The following is a 12068-nucleotide window of genomic DNA, read 5'->3' as shown; positions in this document are numbered from 1 at the left end:
TCTTAATTTATTTTTATTGATTTGACATAAGTTACCTTTCTGAGCACTGTCACACCAAGATTACGACCAAAAAAATAAATAAAATACCATCATTCAAATTATACACATTTGATACTTTTAAATCCTTCTTCTATCTCTTTTACTGTCACGAATAAATGAATCCTGTTCAATGAATGTCTTTAACTCTTCATATACCAGTCACTGCTGCGCAACATCTTTTTACCTTCTGTTTTAGTTTCTATCATTAAAACACACCTTCTGAAAAGATTTGTCTGATTTGGTTCAGTCTGTTGTGATTGGTCAACCCCTTAGAGCAGGTGTCAGCTTAACTGCTGTACGTAAAACCACTTACCATAATTGAGTTTCAGCTCCCAAGGGTTTCCGAATAGCTGTAAACAGTATTGTATGTATTTCTGTGGTAAAGCAGGCAGTAGGCGGGCATTATGCAAATATGTAGCATGGTGACAGAGCCAAGTCCATAAATATAAGACTTCAAACAAATCGTTTCAGGAAACTATTTGCTGCAGCTCTAATGAAATTCATTTTTACTTGGGCTTTGCTGCATTCACGCGCTATTGGAATTTTCATAAATAGGAGTTTCACAGTTTGAATTTGGACAGGAAGGGCCTCTCACATAGCTTTTGCTACAGGGAAAATGCGTTAGCATGAATTGATACCAGAGTTTCAGAGTTAGGCAGGCTATAAACTTTAAACACTGCAAAGAACAGATTGTGCTGTGACTGTCTGTATTGTTATGTGACTGTTTTCCTTTCTAAATTAGTAATTTTTGTAACCTAAGCTTGACTTCTTGCTAAATTATTGCATATTTATTCATTGTATTCGAAGGAGCATTTGAAATGTAAATTTTTATGAACAGTGAAATTGGCTTGTATTTTATTACAATTGACAGCCAGACTATCCAGGTAGGACAGTGAATGTTCATAGTTGCCAACAAATTGGATGCTACAATTTATTCAAAAGAAAATATCTTCAAAACATTTGAGCATGAATCAGATTTCCCCAAGAAATAGGCTTTCTAGTATTCCTGCTTTCAACATCAAAGCACTCAAGTGAGACAAGATCACAACTGCATATAGTCTCAGAAATAAAGATGAAAAAGCTGGTGTGGCTTTCAGAAGAATACTTTTGTACTTTTAGGTGCTAATGTGTAAACTTTATGTTCTAATATGTGCCTTTAAAGAGATAGATTACCCAAAACTAAAATAGAGTTAACTTGTTAACAAAGGTTCGGCAATGGAACCATGCCCCACTTTTCCTCCTTAAATAATCACCTACTCCCTAAAAACTTATTTAAGACAGACCAGCCCTCTAGTACTGTTCTTCTCGTTTTCTTGAACCCACCCTTCCTTCCTCTATTTGTTGATTCCCATTAACAATCCTCATAGCCCTCTCTTCCCTCCTAGGAACGTGGGGTCTAATCACTCTACCAAAATATTACAGGGACTTTACCCCTACTCTGAGTCTCTGGACATCATCGTAGGACACCTGATCAACCTACCTACCTGTTCACTGTTTATCCTCTTACTTCCCTTCATCACACTGTTCCCTTACCATCCCTTTAACCCCTACATCCCTACAATAAAGTCTGGCTCAAAGTCTGGTGTGATCCATGCTGGTGAAATTTACAGTTAATCAAGTCACCCTCAGGCCTTTAAAGATGTAGGTGACTTTTATTCCCCGTCTTCTTCAGTAGATTTTTAGCTGAATCCATGGTCCTTGGTGGTTTCTATAATGCAAGCCAATGGTCCCATGTTTTTGAGATAAACAAGAAAAACAAACACATACAAACAAGTCCAAATCAATCCCAATTTCTGATGATACACGGAGGTCTTATGAAGTGAAATGATCAGTCTATGTAAAAAATTGAACATTATTTAGAATATTACTAGCTTTAATCCAAAGCCAGTCTAAACAGTTCTGAGTGTGTGCACAAGTGTAGTGAGCGTGAGCTTCCGGATGCTTGATGACTCTTGTGTAGTTGCACACTCAGATATGACTTTGTTTATCAAAAGGGAGTCAATCCTGCAAGCTTAATTCATTGCAGTTGCCACATCTTGGACATTCATACCATTTCAACAAAATGTACATCCTCATTCTTGTCACCTCATGCTTGAGTGAACACTCGTGCACATGTCAAGCATCAAGGCCCATATTGTGGAATAAAGACAATATTAAGATTAATATTCAATTTCTGGCGCAGACTAGTTATTTCACACATACATTTTAATCGCAAATTCTGATGGTCAGAAGATTGTATGTCCAAGCTCACATCATGAGCGAGATTATAGTCCATTTCACACATACAGACCTTCCTGGAAAATCACCGCCAATTTTCCGGAAAGGTCTGTATGTATGAACAGGCCCTTTTTGAAAACAACAGTAAATTTGTTCTGTCTATTTTCCAGACAGTGAAGTTGTAACATTACCGGTAATTTGCCGGTAATTGTGAATGCAGAAGGAAGATTGCCGGAAAGAGCGAGTTCACGTCTAGAATGCGCTGACGTGAGACGTCAATTCTAGCCAAACAGAACACTCAGACGCATTCACATCCACACAGTTTATGAAAATAAAAGCCTAGATGTTAGTCAGATAACATTTCTATGTTCCTTTTTAATGCCAACGGTGTCGAAAATTATCAATAAAATGCTTATGATAAACCGCTGATTGTTTACCTTCAAGCTCTGCTTCCTTCAGTTGCTTGACGCATGTGCATGTGAAGGAGCCGGTGAGCGCCAGCACACATACATATTCTGTACATTTTGACATGTGAAAGTGTTCCTCCACATGTTTTCATATAAGCTGTTCCCAATACTTATCCATCCACATAATTTGTAATGTAGTCAAGTGTGTAAACATCTAGCTGTGGTTTGCGTTTCTGCCTTTGGATGTCTCACAAAGCAGCTGAATGAATGCTAAAGCTTTAAATAAAAGTGAAACCATCAAGAAAAGGCAGACTTTTCTATGTTTACAAATACAAGTGCTGGCGTTTAGAGCTCATTTTTGGTAAGTGATGTCGGAATTTACTGGTATTTTGGAATGGATGTGTAAATGATCTTTTCCGGAAAAATTCAGGAACATCCATGCCTGGATTTTAACAGAATATTCCTCGGTATCACTGTGTGAAAGCGGCTATAGATGTCATGTGAAAACAACCAATAGGCCCTTCAGGAACAAACATGTAAGAGAAAAATTGCCCTATTGACAGCTTTTACATCTTTATTTCTGAAAGTACAGAGGGACATAAACACTCTAAAGGTAAGATCAGAAAAATCTCTGACTCAAAACTCTGAAGCAAGAGCACAATAATAGATTAGAACAAGCTAGTAAACTGACAGAAGCTGGAAAAAGCATATGTTGAGTTCAAACTGAATGAAATACTGTATCTGGTGCGATATTAGAAGTCTTTGGGTTAATGAGCTGCTATTTAAGTACAAAGAGAGTCCCCATGGAAATCACGTTGAAGGCAAAGTATAGTCACAGAGAAAATTGTAACGAGCTCTGAACTTCAGCTTTACCACTGGGTTTGTTTGCATACGCACTGTTGTATAACATCTGTGGCAGCTATGTACACTTGCTCTCACTGGCTCCAATCAAGGCAAGCATCCAAAATTCAGTGTGTTCACGACTCAACATGCTCCAAGAGAAGTGAGAGAGGAGAAACGGAACAAGGGATAAGAAATTGCAGGAAGAGAGAGAAGATAAAATATGACAGGTGAACAGGAGTCCGGAGGGAGAGACAAAGTGGAGAGAGAGGCTAGAGGTAATACAGAAAAGCAAAAACAACAGAGCGATCGATAATGATGAGAGGCTAGAAGAGGGAAAACAGAGAGAAGAGGCCGTATGACATCTAAGGAGGAGGGTTAAATGGCAGGAAAAGCCACACAAGCTTGAATTCATCCATCAGAAATGAAACCATCAGCGTGCACATAACTATTAATCCATCTTCGCTGTCATATTCACATGCATTATCATGCAAGACATCGGGCAGTGTTTATAGAGGAAGAATATGCCCTTGACTATGAAATCATGCTACATGGACTGCACAGTAATGTAATGGGTAAGGAAACAGCAAGGTTAGCCTGGATCGGTATAGATCGAGCAAGCAAGCAAGTACTTTTGCTTTTAGAGCGTCTATAAAATTTTCGTCTCTGGAATGAATTTTAGTTTTTCATGCCACTTATAGATTATGCTTGTCTGGCTGATGGAACAACCAGTTAAAGATGTTAGATGAATCGTATATAGTTTTGATATTACTCGCTATATGATGCCAGTCCAAACAATATCAAAAACCTGACATACACAACCTTTTTTAAAAAAGAAATAATACTTTTATTGAAGTGTATGAATTGCTCAAAGGCGACAGCAATAACTTTCACATTGATACAAAAATGTTGATTTCAAATTATTTGTTTTAATTATTCATTAAATAATCTCTGAAAAAATGGGTAATTCTACAAAATATTAAGTATTACTTACAACTCGTTTTGACACTAATAATGATAATGAATCCAAGTCAGCACATCAGAAATATTTCTAAAGGATCATGTGACACAGAAGACTGGATTAGGACTAGAAATTTATTTTCTAATTACCTATTCTAAATTATAATTTCTTTTCATAATACTGTTTTTTTATATAAAAAAAAATACCATTTTCGTGACAGTAAGAGACTTTCTAAAAATATTAATGGGGTGGTCTATAGTGTATTTTAAGGCTTTGTTGTGTTTATAAGATGCAAAGCAATGTGTGATTATGCCTAATTTGTAGAAAATCACATTATTTTTTCATATGTCTTACTTTGATTATATACAGCTACTCCGCTAACATGAAAACGAATGTCATATTTCCTAGTTCCTCCAAAAGGCCCACCCTCAAGAGGCTCTGGTTGGTCAGCTAACATAATGTGCTGTGATTTGAGGATTGGCTCTGCGTCACCCGGAAAAGCGTCATGCCCCTACAAGCACAAACTTTTGTGCTGTGTAAACACTGTCAGTCAGAGTAGCTGTTAGCCGTATCTGTTTGACATTGAATTAGACAGAAAATGACACAGATGACAGCTGAACCTCACGCCTGCTCTCTAAAATAAAATCGGACAAGTGTCTTTCACATATATTCAGAATAAGCATGTAAGTATTATAGAGCGTTCACATATCTTTTGCGAGTTTGTTATTTGAGATGTAGAACCCAGGGAAAGTGTCCGTTTAGGGAGACACTGCATTGCAGTGAAGATTGTGGGTGCTTACAGGGGTGGGCTGGAGCTGCTCCTTTATTGAGGAGTTTTTAGCCGAATCCAGCACTGAACTGAGAGGGATTCTGGAAGCATTCCTTTGTCAAATGCTAGCTATATCTTTTTATAATTCTCTGGAACATAATTAAAATAAATAGTAAGCACTTCTGTCTGTTTTGTTGTGTTCTTCGGAGGCCCAAATACAGAAACAAAATAAGCTCTGTGAAAATAGCAGCAATTGGACGGCACTTTAGCTTTCTCTGCTATAACATTACAGCGCCTCTGGCCACGCCCCTTTGCTGTGCAAACCTTAAGCGCTTGTTGTCTCACTAACCCGGATGTATTTTTTGTTGTCCCCAAACTTAATTCGTTGTAGACTTTATACAGTCTGTAAGCAAAAACAGTTGGACAAAAAGATTATTTGAAATTTACAATGGTTTAACAACTTAATTAAATTTGCCTCAGCACAAAAATATGACATGTATAAAACTGCTGATACATGAACGAGGCATAGAAAAGCTTGTTTCTCAACAGATGGAACAGCAGAGGGACTGTATAATGAGGAAATAATGAGAGAATAGCACTAATGTATGGGATGCTAACTCTGAAAGAGCACAATACGTTTTACACAATGCCATTTAAACACATAAGGAACATATATTCAGTCTCAGGAGTGGCCTGCTATCCATATTATAGAGATCACCACTGTATGATTCACCTTCCTCCATTAAGGAAGGGCACATGTGTTCAAGAGACCTCATCTCATCCCTGTGTGTGTGTGTGTGTGGGGGGGGGGGGGGGGGGGTATGTGGGGGTGGAGCTCAGCATGCTGGAGGACATGAACCTATAGGAGCTGCTGTGTGTGCAATAGCCATCATTCACCAGCTTTAACACAGCACTGCACCAGCTTCTCCAGGCTGCTTACTGGCTAAAGTGCATTAGAGAGAGAAAGAGAGAGAGAGTACAAGGCAAAGATTGTTCTAGTCTGTCATAAAGCTCCACCAGCTATATATTATATATAATGTTCTCTTTGTTTAGGATGTACGTTACAATAAACATGCTATTTAAATGTTTACATCTGTTATATTGTATGGTGACAACACTTTGTCACTCACATTTAATTTTCCACTAAATATTTACACCAGACATTTAATTTTAATGTACATATCACAATTTATTTGTTCCAGACTCCATATCTTTTTTTTTTTTTTTTTTTTTACCAATCTCATATTAGACAAATACAGCATTAACCTGTGGTAGATTTCAGGGTCCCACTTTATATTAAGTGGCCTTAACTAACATGTACTTACACAGGAATTAATAGTTTGATATAATGTACTTATTGTGTAAATACATGTATTTACTGTGTACTTTTGCTTGATTAAATACATGTATGTAATTACATCAGTACTTAACTTTTGTAATTACATTTGTAAATACACTGTTGACCATCCCTTACACCTTAACCATCCTTAAACCTACCCATGCCATCAAACCTGTCCATAACCCAACCTCTATCCCAACTCTAAAGCACCCCAAGTGTTCTTAAATACATTATGAACACAGTAAGCACATTGTATTTATTTTTCTGATGCAAGTACATAGTAGTTAAGGACACTTAATATGAAGTGGGACCGATTTCAGTACTGTGAGGTTATAACATGATTTAAAGGAACACTCCCCTAGACAACTAAGAGTTAAACAGTTGAGTTTGATCATTTTTGAATCCATCCAGCTGATCTTTGGGTCAGGCAGGAGAAATGTAAACTTAGCATTAGCTTCTTGCTCAAAAATGAGTTTTAAACCAAAGAGTTTTAATAATTTTTCTAAGTTAAACTTGACACTTTCATAGGTACATTGTGTACTAAGACAGAGGGAAAATTAAAAGTTGCATATTTTACGCCAATTTTTACACTCGTAATAAACAAATGCCTGTGCAGAAGGTGCAATGATATTATCCAGTGCCTGAAAACAATCCCCATCTATAGGTAACTTTCAATGTGACAGCACACATTCTCTGTGCTAGCAGATGGTCACATTGGTTATATTGATGGGGGGAAAAAAACAGGTGCTGCGAAATATCCATGAAACGGCAGCAATGTTCCTTGATTATTATGGCAGAATGAGAGTATACAGTTCCTTGTCATATCGCTTTTCATTTTCTGTTGATCGTACTACACAATTCAACTACAGAAGTGTCAAGCTTAAATGAAGAAATTTATCAAAAATTCTTTGGCTATTATTGCCTGAAATGCTAATGGCCAGAAATTTTCTGAATGAATTAAAAAATGTTAAAACTCAACTTTTTAACACTAGTAGATTTTTCATATTAGCCTATTTCCAAAAAAAGTATACTGCTTCTTTAAAGATAAAATACCCCCTTTTACAACCCAGATATGCACATCCACCCAAAGCTAAACTAATAATCTTAAGCACAAAACACTCATTCTTAAATCACAAATGACTCTTATATCCATATGTCTCTATATAGCCTCACTATGTGTGTCAACTATACATTTGCATAACATCACTGTCTGACTACAATACTGCAGAAATCCATCTAATCTGGTATCTGTTTTATCTGATCTAATCTCTCAACAAAACCTATGCAGTCTCATATGCCTAAAACCAGTCAATGCTGCAGAGCGAAAAACACCATGTACAATGGATCACGGCAACCAGGAAGAAGGGGAAAAACCCCATGCGGTGTAAATTGAGAGTGCCCTTATTCTCATCGATACGGTGTGAGTGTACATGTGTGTGAGCTGAGCTCATCCTGGGTGAGTTCAGCTGGGCTGGGCATCAGACAGCAGAGCAGTGTGCCGTCTGGAGAAGTGAATTATTTACTATATCTAAAGTCTGCTGAGAACAGCAAACTCCAGCCCTGGACAAGGGGTGTGTGCATGTGTAAGGGGCTAATAGTATTACACTTGCATATACGTGTGACTGTGTGAACATGTGTGCTTGTGGATCATGCGTTAAGATGTTATATGTGTCTGTATAATATTATTGCAAAACAATCCTTGCAGCTATCTATATATAATGTATATATAACATAATATACTATAACAACTATAACAGCGGCCACTTTATTAGGTATACCTGTCTAACTGCTCGTTAATAGAAATTTCTAATCAGCCAATCACTTGGCAGCAACTCAATGCATTTAGGCATGGTCAAGGCGAGCATTAGAATGGGGAAGAAAGGTGATTTAAGTGACTTTGGCATGGTTGTTGGTGCCAGACGGGCTGGTCTAAGTATTTCAGAAACTACGGATTTACTGGCACAATCATCTCAAGAGTTTACAGAGAACTGACCATCTAAAATTTTCTATATAATAGAAAACATCCAGTGAGCGGCAGTTCTGTGAAGCCAAATGCCTTGATGATGCACAGTATCTTCTGATGGCTACTTCCAGCAGGATACTGAACTCAATCCAAAAGAGCACCTTTGGGATGTGGTGGAATGGGAGATTGGTATCATGGATGTGCAGCCGACAAATCTGCAGCAACTGCGTGAAGCTATCATGTCAATATGGACCAAAATCTCTGAGGAATATTTCCAGTACCTTGTTGAATCTATGTCATTTTTTTTATTTACAAAAATGTACATTTCAGTAAAAAAAAAACAATAGATGTATTTTGCATGTTTTCTCCACATTAGACAGAAAAGCAAACTGTTTTGTGAATTCTACAGAGCATAACCTAAGCTGTAAATTATATGAATACTTTATTCTACTTAATCTATTTTAATACACACAACAATGAGTTTAACAAAGAGATGAAATGTGCAAAAATATTGCAATAAAGTACATTTTCTCTGCAGTTGATAATTGAGACACCATTTAAAGTGCATAAAAAGAGCACAAAAAACTAAAAGAAAAAACATGGTCATTGGCAGTCTTACAGCTGATCAGCCAGTCAAACATTTATAATGACTTCTGACACAATAAATGTGATATGTTGTGTTTAAAGTGTTGTGTGATTTATTGCATAACAGCAGTTCATTTTATAATGGAATTATTATATCCATGTATTTGTTTGTAGATTATCATATCTAGATTGTTTGTCGTGGGTTGGGAGTAATAAATAAAGTAAACCGGCAGATCACTTTTGTACTCATGGGCAGTAAAAGGAAAATAAAAGTCAGTGACTTGATTTCTAACACAATATAAATCTTAACGGTAAACTGTGCAACCTGCTAAAAAAAAAAAAAGAAACATGGAAAAAATCTAAATTAGCTAATTGTCAGTTATGCTTTAAAATCCCTAATAAAGTTCTGCTATACAGTTAAAGAATCACTGTTCATTTCACATAACATAACCCAAATATGTTGGGTATTATGACTAGAGTGAAAAGTGACTGGAGATCACACATTGCACAACATTTCACAAGGAAGAAATGCACAAGCGAGAAGTGATAAATGATAAAGGCCACACATAACTGGAAAGAAACTGAAAGAGAACTCCAATAAAATCTAAATGTTCTAATCTGACTTATTAAAAGCTTGCAATCTAAGATTTCCATCCAAACTACATTTCACATCTCAAAACTCTGGGTCTAGATATTTGCATCCTACAAATATCTCGCAAATCATGTCTCTATTTACAGGTGGTTTTAAGATCCTTTTTCCCTAATCCACTTCAGTGGCTAATGCTAAACAAAGCTGTAAATAGATGTTTTAAAAACGCATCTGATTAAACTGTTTATAGTGTAAACACCAACATTATTCTTATTATTATTAATATTATATTTATAAATTTATTATGAAGTGTGATGGATTGCGTTTTTCATATTGGTTGTAAGTGATTTGTGTCTGTGTGTGATGTAAGTGAGATGTTTGTTGTGTCATGATGCTACTGGCCTAATTTAATCGCCCCTGGTGGGATTAATAAAATTGTTAACCTTAAATGCAGTCATCCATCTACTTTTCGTTTATATTTTCTTGAACCTTTACAGAACATTTCAAATGTCATTAGAATTGGAGTAAAAAGCATGAATCACCGATTCATGGCCTTAAATCAGGCATGTCCAAACTACGGCCCGCGGGCCATCTGCGGCCCGCAATCAGTTTTTTGGCGGCCCGCGAGGCTTTTTATAAATATCAATAGAATCTGGCCCGCTATACAAAAATGAACGTAATTCAAAAAATAACCACCGGGTGTCGCTATTACATGCATTCAATTAAGCAGCAGTTCTTGTTATGATCTATCTATCTGTCTGCCTGTCTGTCGGTATGTCTGTCTGTCTGTCTGTCTGTCTGTCTGTCTGTCTGTCTGTCTGTCTGTCTGTCTGTCTGTCTGTCTATCTGTCTATATATCTATCTATCTATCTATCTATCTATCTATCTATCTATCTATCTATCTATCTATCTATCTATCTATCTATCTATCTATCTATCTATCTATCTATCTATCTATCTATCTATCTACACACAGTTGAATTATTAGCCCCTCTTTGATTTATTTCTTCTTTTTTAAATATTTCCCAAATGATGTTTAACAGAGCAAGGACATTTTTACAGTATGTCTGATAATATTTTTTCTTTTGGAGAAAGACTTTTGTTTTATTTCGGCTAGAATAAAAAGCGGTTTAAATTTTTTTTTATGAACCATTTTAAGGTCAAAATTATTAGCCCCTTAAGTCTTTAGAACAAACCATTGTTATAAAATAACTTGCCTAATTACCTTGACTTAACAAGTTAACTTGCTTAACCTAGTTAAGCCTTTAAATGTCACTTTAAGCTGTATAGAAGTGTCTTAAAAATATCCAGTCAAATATTATTTACTGTCATCATGGCAAAGATAAAATAAATCAGTTATTAGAAATGAGTTACTAAAACTAATATGTTTAGAAATGTGTGGAAAAAAAATCTTCTCTCCGTTAAACAGAAATTGGGGAAAAAATAAACGGGGGCTAATAATTTAGGGGGGCTAACAATTCTGACTTCAACTGTATTTATATATATATATATATATATATATATATATATATATATATATATATATATATATATATATATATATATATGCGTGTCTGTGTGATGTATGTAAAATTTGGCCCGCGACAACGTTTGTTTTTTTGCATCTGGCCCTCGGCCCAAAAAGTTTGGACACCCCTGCCTTAAATAATATAATATTTGCTCCAGAAGTCCAGAGAGCCATTTGGAATCATTTCTTCAAACGATGCATTCAAAACTATTTGGTCATTGAGCTACTTTCTCAATTGATTCATTCAAAACTACTGATTCACCATGCCTAGTAAATTTGCTGCCAATATTGAAGTACTTAAATAATTTCTAGCCCCCACAATTGACAAAAACACAATGACAATGTGTCACAGTGACAATAAACAGCCTAAAATACTTTCCTCATGTGTAAAAACTCAGCATCCCTGAACAGAGAGCTTTCTGTCACATTTTATTTGCGTTCGAACAATTGCAAATGTTTTTTCAACAACATTTTTTAATAATAATCATTTTCAAGGACAATTCATGTCTCTTCCGTGACTTGAAAACTAGTCAGTTAATTTCCAGGGTTTTGAGGACGAGTTAGAATCCTGATGTAAATGAAAGAAGTTCAGCCTCAAAACACAATCTACATCTTCTCTATCCACTTAAAGTACTGTGATCAATATTAATATGATATTAAGCATTTAACAGATATATTCTTTTTCTGTGTTGTATTTTTTTGGCAAGCCATGCCAATAAACCTCATTTGAAATTGAACATGTGATCATTATGAGACATGCTAAGAGAAAGCATGCCAAAACAAAGTATTCATACTTCAGTGCATTGCATCAAACCATGGATTATGAATGAA

At 36.0% G+C, this 12068-nt stretch overlaps 1 protein-coding gene across 1 annotated transcript in view; it reads right to left on the bottom strand.

Annotated features, from left to right (window-relative positions):
* abcg4a (ATP-binding cassette, sub-family G (WHITE), member 4a) overlaps window positions 1–12068 on the bottom strand; it is a 53121-nt gene that overhangs the window by 29604 nt on the left and 11449 nt on the right. The gene's annotated exons all lie outside the window — the stretch shown is intronic.

This window comes from Danio rerio, chromosome 5 (genome assembly GCF_049306965.1).
Source record: "Danio rerio strain Tuebingen ecotype United States chromosome 5, GRCz12tu, whole genome shotgun sequence".
Classification (NCBI taxonomy): Eukaryota; Metazoa; Chordata; class Actinopteri; order Cypriniformes; family Danionidae; genus Danio; species Danio rerio.
This window is presented reverse-complemented; position numbering and strand designations above follow the sequence as displayed.